The 20621-nt window shown below is 44.4% G+C and overlaps 1 protein-coding gene across 1 annotated transcript in view; it reads left to right on the top strand.

The window, feature by feature from the left end:
* Positions 1-2081: 2081 nt before the first annotated feature.
* ZNF217 (zinc finger protein 217) overlaps positions 2082-20621 on the top strand; it is a 118561-nt gene continuing 100021 nt past the window's right edge. The window contains exon 1 of the mRNA XM_073580626.1: positions 2082-2142. The gene's annotated coding sequence lies outside the window, so the exon portion shown is untranslated. The remainder of the gene's footprint in view (positions 2143-20621) is intronic.

Genomic DNA, 20621 nt, shown 5'->3' with positions numbered 1-20621 from the left:
TGGAATGGGTGAGTCTCATCCCAGTTACGGAAGACTCTAGTGCAGATTTGGTCAGTGAATAAAATCGCTGATCTGCACTGTCTCATTGAATAACATTTATCTAAGGGCATTCTTTTTTTTTTTCACGGAGAGTACTCGGGCCAAAAATATGGCCGTGTGAACGAACCCAATCGGTGATAATAAGGATAGATCTGGAAAATGGTAACGAACTGAAACATGTAAAAGGGAACTCCATCAAGGTCTTTAAGTCAGTTTTGTTGTGCATAAAAGTTGCAAATTTTCGACAGTTTTAGAATTTGTACACCTTTCCAAGAAGTTTTCTAAAAAAAAAAAAAAAAAAAAAAGACACATCCATCATATTTTATACTAGAAATTACTATGACCCCTATGGTGCACCCTGTAGTAACTGTATGTCACTGTCAGGGTGCGTATGTGTAGAAATTGCAGGAACGCGGGATGTCACCACAGACAGGAGGCAGATCAACAGTTAAAGTATTTATTTGAAAAGAGAACGATACTCCTCCAGGGAGTAAAGGATGATAGGGGGTGGAAAAAGTATGGGGCAGAATTGGGAGTATTACACGGTAGGTAGGGGACGAACAAGAGTTCAGTAATAAAGAGTTTAAACTTATCAGACTGTAGTCTTCAGATGTGAGAAGGTTCAGGGTTCCAACGGTGGCACCGGCAACAGCGGCGCAGGTTGTCTCGTCACAGTCTCTGTGTAACGGGCAGTTTTCCTGTGCCTTACGATATCTGGTACGGTACTTAGTCCAATGTGAAATGCCACTAGAACGAGCCATTGCTTTGCGGCACATAACAGTTCTGGTCTATTAAGACCTGGCCCCGCCTGGCATCTCTCCTGGCGTTTAGTTAACGGTCCAGTCAGTGACTTCAGTTCGGAAGCTGTCAGAGAGGAGGGCGGAGATCTGTCTGTGGATCGCCTATCAGCCGAGAGTACAGCTGCAGGGGGTCTGTCAGGGTGCTCTGTCTTCTCAGCAGTAGCAGCACTCGATCCGCTACACAGCTTTCCCGCGCGGGCTGTCTGCTTTCCCGTGCAGCACGCTATATCTGCCCAGCTTCCTGAAGTCAGTCACATGACCCGGTCTGTCCTGTGCTTGTAGTCTCCCCCCCCCCCCCGTAACACGGGTGACAGTCCCGGCAGTTCCGGTACTAGCATGTAAAAGGCACCCCGGCTCTGGCACTTCTCCTTGCATATGTATGTAGTGAGCTCAGGAGCTGAGCCAGTTCTGATATCTGCTGCTGTCAATCACTGATAGCAGTATTTAGATGGCTTGGTTGCTAGCGTGCTTGTGCACTGGCTCGCATTGGTTTCCTGCAACGCAATCATCTGGAATTCAAAGGACAATGTTAATTTATTATATATCACAATTTTCCAGCATATACAAAGGTCATGTGTCCTAGGGTAAGTAAAAAAAATAAAGTCTATATAAAAATAAAAAGATTAAATCACCCTTTTTGTGACAAAGTACCAACGACCGCCGAGGATCACTGGATGGTTGCTGCACAGATCTGCTGTTTGACAGCTTACTAGCGACCATTTAGCGACGCACCAGCGATCCTTACCAGGTCGTATCATTGTCACGATCGCTGGTGCGTCGCTAAGAGAAACGGGACCATAACACTTCGAGCATCTCCAAAATGGCTGTAATGCCTGCATAGTAGAGAATAATAAACTAAAATACACCTGTTTTGGATAATGGCCTGAAGAATCATTTAGAAAGACAGCGACCACTTAGTATAATATAACCATTTTGATGTCTTTTCACATTGCATAAGATTCGTGGCCATTTTGAAGAAGTCCAAAGTATAAGACCAGCACCATTTTCTTGAAGATTTGGTTTGAGTGACATTCTCTCCTCTGTGCGAGTGTCGCGGCCATCTTTTTAAGCCCATAGTATGGTGCGGACACCACTTTCTTGGAGACCCTTATGATTTTATGTTTTCCTGTGCCCTGATGATGTAATCACATGGCGACCTGCTCTGTACTGGCTGCATACAATACACCATGCTGATAGGCTAGAACACATACATGTGACATGGATGCATAGCTTTGACCCTTTTCTGATTGATGCACATTGGCTCAGCATTGTGGAGGCTTAGATTGGGAATCACAATGATGAGGTAGGTCTGATGTCAGATGGGGAGGTTATAAATTGTCTGTTAGGCCATTTTTAGTTTGCATTTGCCTCATTCCCCTGAAGAAGCCTGTAAGGGTGAAACGTCATTAGATATTGCAAAATAGGATCCCAGATGGTTAGATAATGGACAGCTGGCCGCCTGCTTTATGCTGGTTTTACAGTTTGAGGCTACTGGAGCTGTACACCTCTGTAGCTACAAAATGCAGTCCACATGCTGTGGATTTTTCCACGCGGATTTGCTGCGGTTTCAAATCCACAGCATGTCAATTCTTTGTACGGAATCTGCAGCGGTTTTACACCTGCTCCATTGTACAGGTGTCAAACCGCAGGCTAATCCGCAGGTAAAACGCAGGTCTTTTGACCTGTGGATTTACCTGCAGATTTTTCCAAATCCGCGCTGAAAAATCCGCAGCACCATCCAGTACGTGTGCACATGGCCTTACTCCAGAGGGCTTTTCACCAAGACTAGCATTTCATATGATCAAAAACCCTCTGGAGTAATATGCTGTGAATCCTAAGGCTATGTGCACACGTAGTTTGGAGAGCTGCGGATTTTTCCGTGCGGATTTGGAAAAATCCCCAGGTCAAAAGTCCTGCGGTTTACCTGCGAATTATCCTGCGGTTTCACACCTCACAATGGATAAGGTGTGAAACTGCAGCGGATGCCGCACAAAGAATTGACATACTGCGGATTGTAACCCGCAGCAAATCCGCAGCATATGCACAGCGTTTCTGGTTTGACCATTGAAAACAATGGTACTGTACAACGCAGCAGAAACTGCTGCGGACCTGCAGGACCAGAAACCATGCGGATCCGCATCAGAATCCGCACCGTGTGCACATAGCCTTAGTATGGTGTGGTCACCATAACATTTCAAAGTGTTGTCCAGAATTAGGAAACCTTGGGGCCCAATTCATATTAGATTTGCGTTTTTTAATCTAATTTTTGGCCTTTACTTTTGTCTTCAACCTTTTTAGCAACTGCTTAATGCAAAAGTTGCATGTCCCAAAATTTGTGAAAAAAATTACAGACGTACTTAAAACCACTTTATTGGAGAATTGGAATACACCTGTGCTAAATTTTTGAAAAGTTGAAAATGATTAATCAAGCTAACACATAAGGAAACCCTATATCACGCCCACAGTTGCAACCATAAGGCCAAGATCACACGCAGCGAGATACGGCCAAGTCTCGCAGGTTAAAACCAAGCTCTAGCGCCGGCACTCCGGAGTGGAGCGTGCAGCCGCACAGCAATACATGGAGCTGCACGGTCCGCTCCGGAGTGCCGGTGCCAGAGCTTGGTTTTAACCTGCGAGACTCGGCCGTATCTCGCTGCGTGTGATCCCGGCCTTAGAAAAAAAAAACCCACAGGTGAACACATTATGTTCCTCCTTTCAAGGGACATGAGGTTTTTTTTTCCAACCACGTTTTTCTTTTGTTGCCATTTTCCAACACCTACAACATTTTTATTTTTCGGCTGATGGAACAGTGTAAATTCTTGTTTTTTTTACGGACGATGTTATTGTAACCATTTTTAAATATGACTTATCAATTGCTATTTAATTTTTTGGGTTTGTGGCAAGAAAAAAAATCTGCAGTTTGGGTGTTTTAAATGTTTTATGGTATTTATCGATCGGACAAAATTAGTTTGATGAAACTTTTTTGGTTGCAGTGATACCAAATGTGTTTTTTTTTATTTTTATGCTTTTTTATTTTTTCATATTTTTTAAATCTTCTTTTTTACTTTTCACTGTATTTGTTAGTTCCCCTGGAGGACTTAAAACTATCAAAAGCTGATCGCTGACGCCGAGGCTTTCAGTATTGCTGTATTCAGTAAGGCTATGTACCCACGTATGCAGAAAAAAAACGAACTCCTTCCCAGGAAAAACGCGCATTTTTTGCAAGTTTTTTGCGTGTTTTTTTGTGTGTATTTTACAGGAGTATCCTCCTGCTCATAGAATATAGTTAGAAATGCGGATTTTTCCGCAAAATTAATGAGCATGCTGCGTTTTTTACCGCGATGCATTTTTTTTTCGCGGTAAAAACGCATCAATGTGCACAAAAAGTGAGGAATTCATTAAAATGAATGGGATGCTTCTTGTAAGCATTTTTGCCAGTAAAAACGCTTAAAAACACAAAAAAAAAACCACTTACGTGGGTACAAAGCCTAAAAATCACCATCTCCATTAAAGTCCAGCCACCTTCTGCGTGTCAGCAGAGTGCTGTGATAACAAATATGGGGGTCTTCAGTAGACTCTTGGCTGACATGGTAACGCACCGGCACCCCAAAATCGTGCTACGGGAGGAGGGGGGATTTAGGGAAATGAAATGTTGTGCCCCAATGCTGGCACGTTGTTAATGCTGCTGTCAAAAATTGACTGGCATTTCACAGGTTAATAGCTGTGGTCAGAAGCAGATCCTGACTGTGTGTCAGTCATTATCTCAGTGTATGGCTGGGGTCACACTTGTGAGAAACTCGCACGAGTTTCGCATCTCAATACCCGGCACTCGAGACCGAAGTGTGCGGCTGCATGTATTTCTAAGAAGCCGCACGCTTCGGTCCAAGTGCCGGTGGCAGTGCCAGGTTGTCATGCGAGAGACTCATGCGAGTCTCTTGCAAGGGAGTATGAGCCCTTAGAGAGGTATTCACATTAGACACATTAGGATCCATTCGTTTTGAGACTGCCTTGTCATTGGTTGCTGTGCATGTATGAATTGGAAAAATTATGTGCTAAGCGTCTCACTTTTTCCTAGTATCCAGAAGCAGTATTGCTATTCATATTTCATATATTCCATATTGACATGCTTTAGCACTACAGAGTGCATCTCTTTTGGTTTATTGTATATGGATGTGGCGGCTCCTAGTATTCACCTGTTCACATTAGTTTAGAAGTGCCAGACAGTCTTTTTGTCCTATGTACATCGGATGTCAGTACGGGGTTAAAAATGGTACAAAGCAAAAGAACAATAAAGCACAGATGAAATACAGGCACAATGTAACAAAATGCGCATAACCACCTGTGGTTCAAAAGAAACATCAACAAACATCACATGATGATGATGATTCTATGATTCTATGATAAGTCATGTCAGACTAACTTAATTTCCTTCTATGACGGTATCACTGATTGGTTGGATCAAGGAAATGCTGTAGATATAGTATATCTTGACTTCAGCAAAGCATTTGACAAAGTCTCTCATACAATCCTTATTGAAAAAATGATTAAGTATGGAATGGACAAGGCAACTGTTAGGTGGATTCATAACTGGCTTAGTGATCGGACCCAAAGAGTGGTCGTAAATGGCTGCACATCCAGTTGGAAGAATGTCTCAAGTGGGGTACCACAGGGCTCTGTCCTGGGCCCTGTATTGTTCAACATCTTTATCAACGATTTAGATGAAGGAATTGAGGGTAAACTGATTAAATTTGCTGATGACACAAAGCTAGGAGGGATAGCTAATACTAGAGAAGAGAGAGAGAGGATTCAAAAAGATTTAAATAAACTGGAGAAGTGGGCAGCAACTAACAGAATGGTTTTTAACAGGGAGAAATGCAAAGTACTACATCTGGGCAATAAAAATGGAAAAAGCATATATAGAATGGGAGGAATAGGGCTAAGTGACAGCACATGTGAAAAAGACTTGGGTATACTAATAGATCACAGACTGAATATGAGTCAACAGTGTGATGCAGCAGCAAAAAAGGCAAATGCAATTCTAGGATGTATTAACAGAAGCATACAGTCTAGATCACGTGAAGTCATTATTTCCCTCTACTCCTCTTTGGTCAGACCTCATCTGGAATATTGTGTCCAGTTTTGGGCACCACATTTTAAAAAAGACATCAACAAACTGGAGCAAGTTCAGAAAAGAGCGACCAGAATGGTGACCGGTCTGCAAACCCTGTCTTATGAGGAAAGGTTGCAGGATTTGGGAATGTTTAGTTTGCAAAAGAGAAGACTTAGAGGAGACTTAATAGCTGTCTACAAATATCTAAAGGGCTGTCACATTGTAGAAGGATCAACTTTATTCTCATTTGCACAAGGAAAGACTAGAAGCAATGGGATGAAACTGAATGGGAGGAGACACAGATTAGATATTAGAAAAAACTTTTTGACAGTTAGAGTGATCAATGAGTGGAACAGGCTGCCACGAGAAGTGGTGAGTTCTCCTTCAATGGAAGTCTTCAAACAGAGGCTGGACAGATATCTGACTGGGATGATTTAGCGAATCCTGCTTTGAGCAGGGGGTTGGACCAGATGGCCCAGGAGGTCCCTTCCAACTCTACGATTCTATGATTCTATGATGAAAAAAAGAAAAGCGACTTAAAAAATGCAAATGATGAATCGGTCCCATGGTTTCTCACACATTACGTAGTACTGCTGTTTCGCTATTTTGACTTCAATAGGCAGATGTGACTGTTTCTAGAGAAAAGCAGCCATTCTAACGTAGTTCTATGCGTCCCCTTTAACATCCTTGGCGCTGGCATCGGCAAGATCTTATTTCCCATCCATCATTATCTAAAATGGGAATGGGTCTCGGCCCCGGAATCCATTTTCCTTTTTAGTAAACACAGAGATGGGAGAAAAGATTTTCTGCCAAGCCCTGTTATTACTTCCAGCTCCTTGAGGTAAATGAGCCCGTCTACCACGAAAGTGACGCTGTGCCTTTGATGTAAAGGTTCAGGCTGTTAGTTTGTAACAATTACTATATAAATGGTTTCTATAATAAAACTCTTCGCTTTCAATAAGGGTGGAGAATGAAATCTGAGCCGAGAGCTTAAATTGTTATATTCTTAATCCTCATTTAGAAGTAAAACGAGCCGAATCTAATAATATACAGTATATATTGTATTTAGAAAAGTTCATTTCATAATCAGCAATGACAAAGTCTCAGAGGTTCGTGTAATAAGGTCGGCTATCAAGCCCGGGTTATTGTATCTGGGTTTCATTTTTGATGTGTCACTTGTGATCGTTGATGACATCAGCAGCAGGTTTGGCAGGGTGCGGCATCTCGTTCTTGTATCTGCACCATTGCTACTTTGACATAAATGTGTGTGTGGGCAAGAATGTAGAAAGATAGAACTGAGGAGAGAGAAGACACCAGGATGGGGGAGGGGGGGACAAAACTCCAGGGGGAAGAGACAGAATTGCTGAGAACATGAGAGCCAACACAGTATTCCTGCTAGACAAGAGCAGCACCTGCACACCGAAAACCCAGAGGCTCATCCATCACAGCACAGCCGGAATAGGATCCATATTCATCACATATTTGTAACCTCCACATACCAACATTTTATTATTAGGCGGCTGCGGATAGGAAGTCACACTGTTATCATAGTACAAATGAGAAATTAGATCATACTCTAATAAAAAAGATTGGCCGATAAGCGTCATCTCACTGTTACCACTGCTTATCATTCATCTCCTGGAAACATTACCACTGAAAAATGGTTGACAACTGGAAAAATCAGGGCTCTGAGAAACGTTCATGCCACAGAGCTGGCCCCCATTTTTCCCAAATCCCTTAATACTCACATACTGAGCATTTTCCTTGGTATTTTTTCGGCTCCTGATGATACAATAAAGTCTAAAGTGAAATATATAAAACATTATATACACAGGGGATGGATTTATTATATACTTTACCCCACAAAATTGGGTATTTTCATTCATTTAATTTCAAACGTGTCTTTACCTTTTTCCTATGCTTTTCAGACTGTAACACAGTGCTTATTCATGGATAATCTATATTTTATCATATATTGTTTGTACATGTCTCCTACAAATTGTAAAGTGCTGTAGATATGTTGACAGACCTATAGAAAAAAAATTGTTATTATAGATAAATAGCTTCATAGATAGGAGATATCAGAGTGAGGTCTCCTTGCCGTGGTTGATGGGCACACATAGATTTTCCAATTTATGGTATGTGCTAAGAACCTTCATTTTTGAAAGTTCATCTTACTGAGTAATAACACAGTTTAGATTCAATGTTTTCAGTGTTTGCATATATTTTGGCTCATACAGAATGCTGCTGTGTTTTCTTTTTCTAGATATGAGATAGAAGGATAGATATAAGAGATAGATATGAGAGATAGATAATAGATATGAGATAGATAGATAATAGATATTAGATAATAGATTTGAGAGATAGATATGAGATAGATAGATAATAGATATGAGATAGATATTAGATAATAGATATGAGATAGAACACAATAATTGAGCTTGGTTTGAGTTGGTGCACATGCAGCATATAAATGCATGTTCACATGGCCAAAAAGCATACAAAAGACAAAATGAAAAAAAAACCCTGCTATAATTAAATAAGTAAAAAGCAAAAGTGCATTTAAATCATACAGAGTTCATAGTAATACTGTATTTGGTCAAACATAGCATAAAAGCCGTCCCACCATCGACAAGGTGACTCTGTGGTCGGGGCGGTCCTACACTGTTTAGTATTAGTAACCTTATCATGTGTCAAAGTTGACGTCTGTGTGAATAAGGGCAGACAAGGACCGGGTCCCAACCACCAGACACCAGTCACGGGAATAATAATAATAATAATAAATTTTATTTTTATAGCGCCGACATATTCCGCAGCACTTTACATTTCAGAGGGGATTTGTACAGACAATAGACATTACAGCATAACAATAATCACATACAGTAGATTATAACAAATACCAAGAGGAGTGAGGGCCCTGCTCGCAAGCTTACAGTCTATGAGGAAAGAGGTAGACACGAAAGGTGGGTGGTAACAGTTGCCCTGATTGTATGGACCAGCCATAATGTTAAGTGTGTAACAGTACAGACACAGAGGGCTAATGGATGCATAAAGCATGTGGGAACATGGGAACAGGGGAAACCTTTAAATACAATTTCCAGCTCAGGAGAGGGAGGCCACACCCCAGCTTGCACAGAATGCAAAAATACAAAGAAAAAGCAGAAAAATTGAGCTTGGTTTGAGCTGGTACACATGCAGCATATAAATGCATGTTCACATGGCCAAAAAGCATACAAAACCTACAAAAGACAAAATGAAAAAAACCCTGCTATAATTAAATAAGTAAAAAGCAAAAGTGCATTTAAATCAAACAGAGTTCTTAGTAATACTGTATTTGATCAAACATAGCATAAAAGCCGTCCCACCATCCACAAGGTGACTCTGTGGTCGGGGCGGTCCTACACTGTCTAGTATTAATAACCTTATCATGTGTCAAAGTTGACATCTGTGTGAATAAGGGCAGACAAGGACCGGGTCCCAACCACTAGGACAACAGTCAGGGGAAGTCTTTAAATACAATTTCCAGCTCAGGAGAGGGAGGCCACACCTCAGCTTGCACAGAATGCAAAAATACAAAGAAAAAGCAGAAAAATTGAGCTTGGTTTGAGTTGGTACACATGCAGCATATAAATGCATGTTCACATGACCAAAAAGCATACAAAACCTACAAAAGACAAAATAAAAAAAACCCTGCTATAATTAAATAAGTAAAAAGCAAAAGTGCATTTAAATCATACAGAGTTCTTAGTAATGTGTGGCCTCCCTCTCCTGAGCTGGAAACCACCATGGTTACTTACCGGTAGCCGGTTTTTCCGGAACCCATGACAGCACCACATGAGAGAGGGATCTGCCCCGCCAGGACAGGAACCTACTGAGACATAAGGGGCGGCACCTCTCCCCCGCTTCAGTTGGGTTACAGAGCATTGAGAGGACTTCCCGGTTAGTTACATGTTTATCCAACACCACAACACTCAAAACACCCTACTAATTGTGCACACCATACAGTGAAAAAGGGGGGGAATGTACGGGTGCTGTCATGGGTTCCGGAAAAACCGGCTACCGGTAAGTAACCATGGTGGTTTTCCCTTCACCCATGACAGCACCACATGAGAGATTTTTGGAGACTTCAAAACACCTTAGGGAGGGACCACCGCTTGCAGCACCCTTCTACCAAAGGTTAAGTCAGCAGAGGAGGATAGATTTAATCTATAGTGCTTAAAGAAGGTTGAAGGTGAGGCCCAGGTAGCGGCCTTACAAATTTGTTCGATTGATACCTCTGCCTTTTCAGCCCAGGAGGTCGCCACGGCTCTGGTGGAATGAGCTTTGATGCCGTCAGGAATCGGGATACCACTAGCTGAATAGGCTACACTAATGGCTTCCCTGATCCATCTAGCAATAGTCCCTTTTGAAACCCCATAGCCTTTCCTGGCACCCTGAAAAGCTACGAATAGGGACTGTGACCTCCTCCACTGGCTAGTGGCAGATATATATTCTACAAGAGCTCTTTTAACATCCAGACTATGGAATTTTTCCTCCCCCAGATTTTTTGGATTTTCGCAAAAGGATGGAAGAACAATTTCCTGACCCCGATGGAAATCTGACACTACCTTGGGCAGATAACTGGGGTCTGTTCTTAACACTACCCTATCCTGAAAGACTTGCGTATAAGGAGGATTTACTGAGAGAGCCTGTAAGTCGCTTATCCTGCGGGCTGATGTGAGGGCTACTAACAGGATCGTTTTTAGGGTCAAAAACTTTAGGGGTAGCTGATGTAATGGCTCATACGGTTCTTTTGTAAGGGCTTCTAACACCAGGTTTAAATCCCAGGGGGCTATTCTAGGTATTGGAATAGGTCTAGCTCTATGGCAGGATTTAATAAATCTGGCTATCCACCTATCTGATGCCAGTTTGCAATTGTAGAGCGCCCCTAGTGCCGACACCTGAACCTTAAGTGTGTTTACTGCTAACCCCATCTGCAACCCAGATTGTAAGAACTCTAGGATGTCACTAATCGGAGGTTCTTTCCCTAACGGCTTACCCAAGAACTGTAGGAACTTATCCCATGTTCTGCCGTAGATGTTAGTAGTCACCGGTTTCCTGCTTTTTTGCAGAGTGGCCACCAGCCCAGGGGAGAACCCCCTATCTATTAAAAGCGACCTTTCAAATTCCACGCCGTCAGATGGAATCCTTTGACCTGAGCGTGTAATATTGGACCCTGAGCTAGTAGGTCCGGGATTTCTGGCAGAACCCAAGGATCGGAGAGGGACATCTTCCGTAGCAGAGCGAACCAGGGCCTTTTTGGCCAAAATGGAGCTATTAGAATCACCCTGGCTTGATCGTTTCTGATTTTTCTTACCACAGTCGGGATCAGAGCTACTGGGGGGAACGCGTAAGCCAGTCTGAAGTTCCACTGGATGTGCAATGAGTCCACTGCCCATGGGTTTTCCCTTGGGTTTAGAGAGCAGAACCTTTCTGTTTGCCTGTTGTGCTTGTTTGCAAAGAGGTCTATCACCGGTTCCCCCCAAAGCTGAATTAACTTTTGAAAAATGGATCGGTTTAGTGCCCATTCTCCTTGCCTCAGGGTATTGCGACTCAGGAAATCTGCCTCTATGTTTTCTGCCCCTTTTATGTGTAGGGCTGTCACGGAGTGTAGGTGATCCTCTGCCCTGCTCAGAATGTTTGTTGCTGCTTCCATTAAGGAGTGTGATCTTGTCCCTCCTTGGTGGTTGATGTATGCCACTGCTACCTTGTTGTCTGACATGATGCGTACATCTTGACCCTGGAGTAGCGGAATGAAGTGGTTTAGGGCCTTGCCCACTGCACACAGTTCTCTCAGGTTGGAGGATGCCTTCCTTTCTTGAGGTGTCCAGGAACCCTGACCTATGAGGCCCCTTAGGTGTGCCCCCCACCCCGAGGAGCTTGCATCTGTTAAAATTATATCTGTCGCCTGTCTGTCCCATGGTATTCCTAAGGTCAGATTTGTCTCGTTCAACCACCAGTTGAGAGAGTCTCTGGTTTTTAAGGAAAGCTCCAGCTTTCCTTCCAAACGCCCTCTTAGCGATCTTTGTGCTCTTAGTATCTCCCACTGGAGTTGCCGGGTGTGAAACTGAGCCCACCTGACCGCCGGAATACAGGATGTTAGGGTACCTAGCAGGGACATTGCTTTTCTTAATGTCATACATGGTTGGTTTCGGCCTGCCAAGGCCAGATTTTGCACCTTCTCTATCTTGGACTCTGGGAGCAGACACTCTTGCCTTTCTGAGTCCAGTATAAATCCTAGGAAGGTCTGTTTCTTTAGGGGTTGTAATTTTGATTTTTTGAAATTGACTATCCACCCTAACTCTTGCAAGGTGTTGATCACCTGAGTCAGCTGTGCTGTACAGTGGTCCTCTGAACTGCCCACTATAAGAAAATCGTCCAGGTATGGTATTATGACCGTATCGTGAATCCGGAGAAAGGCTGTCACTTCCGCTATGACCTTGGTGAAGACCCTCGGGGCTATGGATATGCCAAACGGAAGAGCCCTGAACTGAAAGTGCCTTAGTGTGCCCTGAATATAAAGCGCTACCCTCAGGTATTTCTGGTAATCTGGATGGATAGGGATGTGGTAATACGCATCCTTTAAATCGACTACGGCCATGAAGCAATCTTGATGTAGCAGCTTCACTGCCGTAGTTACTGATTCCATCTTGAAGGTCGGGTTCTTTATCCATAGATTGAGGCGTCTGAGATTTATGATTGTCCTGAACGACTGATCCGGTTTTTTTATTAGGAAAAGGGGTGAATAAAACCCCTTTCCTTCCTGTAAGCGTGGCACCTCGGACAGTACCCGCTTGTCTATCAGGCTCAGGATTTCTGTTTCTAAGGCCAGTTGTTCTTCGGTCATCTTCCTGATAGGTGTGATGACGACCACGGATTTTGGCTGACGAATAAAGGGGATTTTCAGGCCTTCTTTTAGGATGCTCAGAATCCAGGTGTTGGAGGAGATCTTTTCCCAGGCCTGGAAAAAGAGTGCCAATCTCGCTCCTACTGGAATACTGGCGTCACTGTGGTGACTTTTTGGAGGTGGAGGTGCCTCCACCAAACATAAACCCTGATTCTTTCTTCTTTTTATCCTCCCATCTTCTCCTGTCAGCGGGAGGACGTCCTCTATTGAATCTTCCCCTCCGAAAGGGCTGTCTCCTCTGATCCATAGGGAATCTGGGGAAGCCTTTTTTCTTATCGCCTGCTTTCTCCAGAATATCATCCAAGTTTTTGCCGAACAGGAATCGGCCATCGCAGGGGAGAGAGCACAATTTGGTCTTGGACTGAAGGTCACCCGGACAGCCTTTAAGCCATAACGCGCGTCTAGCAGCATTTGATAGTGACGCTGCTCTGGCTGTTAATCGCATAGAGTCCGCCGAGGTATCTGCCAGAAAAGCCGCTGCCCCGTGCAAGAGATACATGTCTGATAAGATCTTCTCTCTTGGGACCCTTGACGCCAGCTTCTCTTCTAACTGCTGCAGCCAGATCATGAGGGAGCGTGCCGTGCAGGTGCCCGCTATCGCCGGCTTAAGACCTCCTGCTGTTGCTTCCCATGCGTGCCTCAAATATGAGTCCGCTTTTTTGTCTAGCGGGTCTCTAAGAACCCCTGCGTCTTCCAAGGGCAGGGCCGACCTTTTGGAAGACCTGGACACCGCTGCATCTATTTTTGGGACTTTGTCCCATATTTCCGTATCCTTGTATTCAAAGGGGTATCGCCTCTTAGAAGCGGATGGAAGGGCCCCCGATTTTTCAGGCTTTTTCCACTCCTTCTCAATAAGCGCCTGGATTTTCGCGTTTACTGGGAAGGTTCGTTTTTTCCTCTCCTGAAGCCCCCCAAACATGACGTCCTCTAGGGTTTTGGCCGCCCTTTCTTCCTGTAGGCCCATTGTGGTTCTAATGGCCTTTAGGAGGGCATCTGTATCTTCTACAGGGAAACATGGCTTACCCCCTGTGTCACTATCTGAGGAGTCTGAGGAGGATGATTTTTCCGCCTGAGATGATACTGATGCGGAATCTGAGGGGGAACTAGGGAAATCCTTCCTGCTTTTTTTCCCTTTTTTCAATAAGGACTTAATTGAGCCTTCCATTTCTGACCTGAGGGCAGATATTAGATTGGCTGCGAAACTAGGTGCTTCCTCCGCCATAGTTCGCTGAATGCACGAAGCACAGAGATCTTTTTGCCAGTCTCTTGCTAGGGGAGATTTACATATAGCACAATCCCTATTGTTCTTCTTGCTTCCTGCTTTTCTGGGCCTTTCCTACAGGGTGAAGCATACAATAGAAAAACCCCCTATTAACATACTGCTGACATTCACGAAGATCACTCACCACCCGTAATCAAGGGTACCGGATTTGGAGGCTGCGTCGGAGCACCTGACCCGCGCTCTTTGGACCTTGAGGAGTGCCCCGACCTGCGGCTGGGGCGACTGCTGCTTGAATGGCTTCCATGCTTTCTGCCAGAGGGCTGTGAGGGAGGCAGGGACGCTGAACGTTCCTGCTCGGACTCCATCTTGCACCGCCGATCTACCGCTGTCTTCCCCTTTAAATCTGCATGCCTCCGCCTGGTGAGCGTCTTCCTCCCCTCCCCCCTGCGACCGCCGGCCCAGCGCTTCAGAAAGCCGGCCGGCGTCGCACCCGGCGCCATTACACCGTCGCCTTCTGCTGACGTCAGCCGGCGCACCCAGCATTCCAAGCGCCGCTGACGTCAGCGGCCGGAAGACGCCAGCGTCTCTCCCCTGCCACGGGGATCGAGATGCGGCGTGCGCGAGGGGAGGGCGGCGCGGTGGGGGCTTCCCGGAGCCACCGGGATCCCATCCACGCCCGCACGAACCCGGAGCCCCAGGGACCCCGGGGACTGCGCTTCCAGGACCCGACGGCCGGCGCTACAGGTAAGCTACCTGTTCTTCCCGCGCCGGGACGGGCCTGGGTCTTCTTTCTCTTCGCCCATGACAGGCACCGCCACAGTGGGATTCCTTCCAGGACAGGAACCCAACTGAAGCGGGGGAGAGGTGCCGCCCCTTATGTCTCAGTAGGTTCCTGTCCTGGCGGGGCGGATCCCTCTCTCATGTGGTGCTGTCATGGGTGAAGGGAAAATTGTATTTAAAGGCTTCCCGTGACTGGTGTACGGTGGTTGGGACCCGGTCCTTATCTGCCCTTATTCACACAGACGTCAACTTTGACACATGATAAGGTTACTAATACTAGACAGTGTAGGACCGCCCCGACCACAGAGTCACCTTGTCGATGGTGGGACGGCTTTTATGCTATGTTTGATCAAATACAGTATTACTAAGAACTCTGTATGATTTAAATGCACTTTTGCTTTTTACTTATTTAGTTATAGCAGGGTGTTTTTCATTTTGTCTTTTGTAGGTTTTTCGATATGAGATAGATAGATATTCTCTTTCTTGGAACACTGGGCTGTTCTTTTCTCTGAGGCAGCAGCTCTGTGATGCTCTATAATTACAACCTCTCCCGTGTCACACAACCTATAGACTTATTCCATAGTACCGTGTTGGGAATTAATAACTCAGGAGCCAAGAAAAACACTGCCAGGACTGCATTCCTGCCACACCATGTGACATTGATGTCATCTGTATGCTGGGTGTCTCACATACATTACTAATAAATATGAACAATTCCATTTAATGTTTGCCTCACGTGTCACAGAAAGACGCTGTAATGTCACTGATTAGGAATGTATGGAAACATGAAAAACTCGCCATGAGATATTAATATGTAAATGTATTGGAGAAATAAACAATAACATAGGAAAATGGGATTACTCAGTTGTGCAATAAACTTAAGTAATGTCTGGTTTAGACAAGCCAATTCCTATCATGACATTTTAAGTGTTTCAAAAAGGTGCCCCATTCCTCACATAGGGCTCGATCACACAACCGTATTTTTGGTTTGGGTGCTGTCTGTGAGAAAAACGGACCACACTCGAACCAATGATATTCATTGGGGCAGTGCAGATTACCTTTATTTTTTACACTGACTGAATCTGCATGTGAAGAAAATCTCACCACGCACTCGTTTCTTTCGTAAATCAGATTACTCATCCGATGGGTGCGTAAAAAAAAAATCTGATGCCGTACAGAGCCACTGAATAGCATTGAATTATTACTGATACATTACAATTCTGTAAACTGTAAATTTTCGTTTACATGATTAATAGCTGCTGTAAAAAAATGGATTGTGCACGGATGACAAGTGAGAAACTGTCCCAATTTTCTGGATGAAACTCTAATCAATTTTTTTATATGCTTGGGTGAACTTACCCTTATTATGATGCTCAACCGAAGAAGTTTTGATTACCGTATGCTTTTTTGTGTTTTTTTTATAGTATACTGTATATACTGGACTTAAAAAATTGTAGACCTGTAATTGTTTTCCCCTAAAAATCTATTTTTTTTCCAGGCCATAGAGAACTTAAATGTAAGTCGGTTAGAATCACAAATTTCGGCAGGTCCGACTAGATATTCGATGCTCCTGATAGATGATGTTCTTCAAAAATGGGACTGGGTAGTTTATGTCAGTATTAATGTTCGCTCCTCGTTTGTTTTTTTAGGGGAGATACAATGCTGTCAGACGACTCTAGCAGTGGCTTTCTCCCTGAATATTCAGTTATCTCGTGTGTTTCGAGCTTTATGTACAGAGACGCAAAAAGGAACATTATAGAGGCATTTTCATCTAGTATCTGATGAAACTGCAACACTTTGGGCCCTTTTCATCAAAGTTTTTATTAGTATTCTGTATTAAAAAGTTCTACATCAGTTATGGCATCAGTTGAGGCCCAAGAACTGAGTCTCATGGAAATGATAAGCCCCCTGGCTTTCCTCTCCCCATACACTTTAGAATAGTTATTGGCCAAACAATCACTCATCCAGTAATGCTCTCGCCCAACTCTCCAATATGCGGTGTATCCTGCAAGAGAGACTCCTGTAATGGTGGTTTATCTGATAGAGAATAAAATAATCATCAGTACTAAATCAAACATGCCAGATTCTTATTTCCCCCGACATCATCTACTGGGCGGAGAGTCTAGGAGCCCCAATACATATTATACTGTTGGGCAAACCCATTGATATCTGGGTGGGTTCAGATGAAATTAGTCTAATGTAAAATGGAACAAAAAAAACTGTCACTAAAAAACAAAAAACATGTATCAACTATAGACAAAAAAACAATTGAGGAATATGGGAAACAAATGCCCTAAAGTGATTAAATAAATGCTAAATTACAGCATGCTGGGTTTTTTTGAAAAAAAGAAAAAAAAAACGGGAACAAAAAAAGACAAGTATAACACTGCGTGAAAATATTCCGAGCTTGTTGTGCCTTTAAAAAGAACTTGGCACCTGATTCATGTTGCCCAAACCAAGGGCAGCATAGATCAGACCCTGGCTGCATGATTGAAGCCAGGTAATAATAATAAATTTTATTTCTATAGCGCCAACATTTTCTGCAGCACTTTACATTTCAGAGGGGACATGTACAGACAATAGACATTACAGCATAACAATAATCACATAGATCATAACAGATACCAAGCTTACAACAGATACGCAAGCTTACAATCTATGAGGAAAAAGGTAGACACGAAAGGTGGGTGGTAACAATTGCCCTGATTGTATGGACCAGCCATAATGTTAAGTGTGTAACAGTACAGACACAGAGGGCTAGTGGATGCATAAAGCATGTGGGAACATGATGCGGGGAACCTGGTTATGGTAAAACTTTTGGCTGTGCCACACAGGGATAGATTAGGTTAAAGTGTTGAGGCGGTAGGCCAGTCTGAATAAATGCGTTTTTTGGGCACGCTTATAATTGTGAGGATTGGGGACTAATAATATTGACCTGGGAAGTGCATTCCAAAGAATTGGTGCAGCACGTGTATAGTCTTGGAGACGGGAGTGGGAGGTTCTGATTATTGAGGATGCTAACCTCAGGTCATCAGCAGAACGGAGGGCGCGGGTAGGGTGGTATACTGAAACAAGGGAGGAGCTGTAGGGTGGTGCTGAGCCATGGAGGGCTTTGTGGGTAAGGGTAATAAGTTTGTACTGGATTCTAGAGTGGATGGGTAACCAGTGTAATGACTGGCACAAGGTAGAGGCATCGGTGTAACGATTGGCAAGGAATATGATCCTGGCTGCAGCATTCAAGACAGATTGGAGGGGGGAGAGTTTGGCAAGAGGGAGACCAATTAGAAGAGAGTTACAATAGTCAAGACAAGAATGAATAAGAGAAACAGTAAGAGTTTTTCCGGAGTCAAAAGTAAGAAAAGGTCAAATTCTAGAAATGTTTTTGAGGTGCAGATAACAAGAGCGAGACAGTGATCGGATGTGGGGGGCAAAGGAAAGCTCAGAGTCAAGTATGACCCCAAGACAGCGGGCATGTTGCTGGGGAGTAATAGTGGAACCACACACGAAAATGGCAATGTCGGGTATAGGTACATTAGTAGCGGGAGGAAACAAAAGGAGTTCAGTCTTTGACAGGTTCAGTTTCAGATACAGTGAGGACATGATGTTAGATACAGCGTTTAGACAATCGCTGGTGTTTTCTAGAAAGGCAGGCGTGATGTCAGGAGAGGAAGCGTATAAGGCTAGTTTCACACTAGCGTTTAAATGACGCGCGCACGGCGCCGCTAAGCCACGCCCCCTGCCGACTCCCTGGCCGCCCCTTCCTGTTATCGCCTCCTCCGAGCGCAGAGGGCTGCATGCGTTATGCGCACCCTATCTTTAGCATAGGGTGCGCAGGCCGTGCGCAACTATGAATATAGCGTGCGCTGCGCATTTTTGAATGTGCGCCGTGCGCGCCAAAATGCAACATGCTGCGTTCGGCGCGCACGGCGCACCTCCAAAAATGCGCAGCGCACGCTATATTCATAGTTGCCCACGGCTTGCGCACCCTATGCTAAAGATAGGGTGCGCATAACGCATGCAGCCCTCTGCGCTCGGAGGAGGCGATAACAGGAAGGGGCGAGCAGGGAGCCGGCAGGGGGCGTGGCTTAGCGGCGCCATGCGCGCGTCGTTTAAACGCTAGTGTGAAACTAGCCTATTTGGGTGTCATCAGCATAGAGATGGTACTGGAAACCAAATCTACTGATTGTTTGACCAATAGGGGCAGTGTACAAAGAGAAGAGGAGGGGGCCTAGGACTGATCCTTGAGGAACCCCAACAGTAAGGGGAAGATGATTGGAGGAGGAACCAGCAAAAAATACAGTAAAGGAGTGGTCAGAGAGTTAGAAGGAGAACCAGGAGAGAACAGTGTCCTTGAGGCCAATGGAACGGAGCATACTGAGGAGGAGCTGTTGATCCACAGTGTCGAATGCTGCAGAGAGATCCAAGAGAATTAGCATGGAGTAATTACCATTTGATTTAGCTGTTAGTAGATCATTAGAGACTTCAGTGAGGGCAGTTTCAGTAGAGTGTAAAGAGCAGAAACTGGAAAGGAGAGGGTCGAGAAGAGAGTCATCAAAGAAACAGCGGATAAGACAGGAATGGACCAGGCGTTCCAGGAGTTTAGAGATGAAGGGAAGATTAGAGACAGGTCTATAGTTAGTGGCACGGTTTTGGTCGAGGGATGGTTTTTTAAAGTAGTGGATGTATGATGGCATGCTTAAATAAGGAGGGGAAGATACCAGAAGAGAGAGAGAGGTTAAAATATTTTAGTTAGGTGAGGGATGACAGCAGGGGAAAGGGACTGGAGGAGATGTGATGGAAATGGGTCACTGGTGCAAGTGGTTGGGTGAGAATATGCAAGGAGCCTGCTTACTTCTTCTTCTGTGACTGGTTAAAGATCAGAGAGTGAGCTAGATACAGTGGGGGAGGGAGGACAGTGCATGGTATGAGGTGATTGGGAGATAATTTCCTGTCGGATCTGGTCAATTTTTTCTTTGAAGTAACTGGCCAGATCGTCAGCTCAAAGCTCCGTGGTTGGGGCCTGTACTCTTGGGTTGAGTAGAGAATGAAAAGTGTCAAAGAGACGTTTAGGGTTATTGGACAGTGAGGTGATGAGGATGTTGAAATCGGTTTGTTTTGAGAGGTGAACTGCAGTGTTGTATGCTCTAAGCATAAACTTATAATGGATGAAATATTCGTGTAGATTGGATTTTCTCCATAGACGTTCGGCACACCTGGAGCACCACTGCAGGAAACGTGTTTGCAGGGTGTGCCAGGGTTGTCGCTGTCTGTGTTGTGGTGTTCTATGTATAGGAGGTGCAAATTCATCCAGGGCACTTTGAAGTGTTTCATTGTAATGCTTCAATGCAGAATCAGGACATGAGAGGGAGGAGATAAGGGCCAATGAAGACTGCAAGTTCTTCATAAGTTTCTGGGTGTTAATGGCCTGTATGTTTCTATAAGTATTGATAGTGGAGGTGACCTGAGCGGCCTGGCAGTTCTTGATAGAGAATGAAAGAAGGTTGTGGTCAGAGAGCGGGAGAGGGGAGTTTGCAAAATCATCCACTGCACAAAGCCGAGAGAAGACCAAGTCGAGGGAGTTTCTGTCTTCATGCGTTGGAGAATTAGTAAGCTGCGAAAGGCCAAACGAGGAGGTTAGAGATAAAAGGTAAGTTGCAGATGGGGAGAGGGGAAGAGCAATGGGGATGTTGAAATCGCTCATGATGAGGGTAGGGATGTCACAGG

The sequence above is a fragment of the Dendrobates tinctorius genome, unplaced genomic scaffold (genome assembly GCF_039654945.1).
Source record: "Dendrobates tinctorius isolate UK_male_01 unplaced genomic scaffold, ASM3965494v1 ptg000065l, whole genome shotgun sequence".
NCBI classification, from domain to species: Eukaryota; Metazoa; Chordata; class Amphibia; order Anura; family Dendrobatidae; genus Dendrobates; species Dendrobates tinctorius.
Note: the sequence above shows the minus strand (reverse complement) of the source record. Positions and strands in the feature narration are given on the sequence as shown.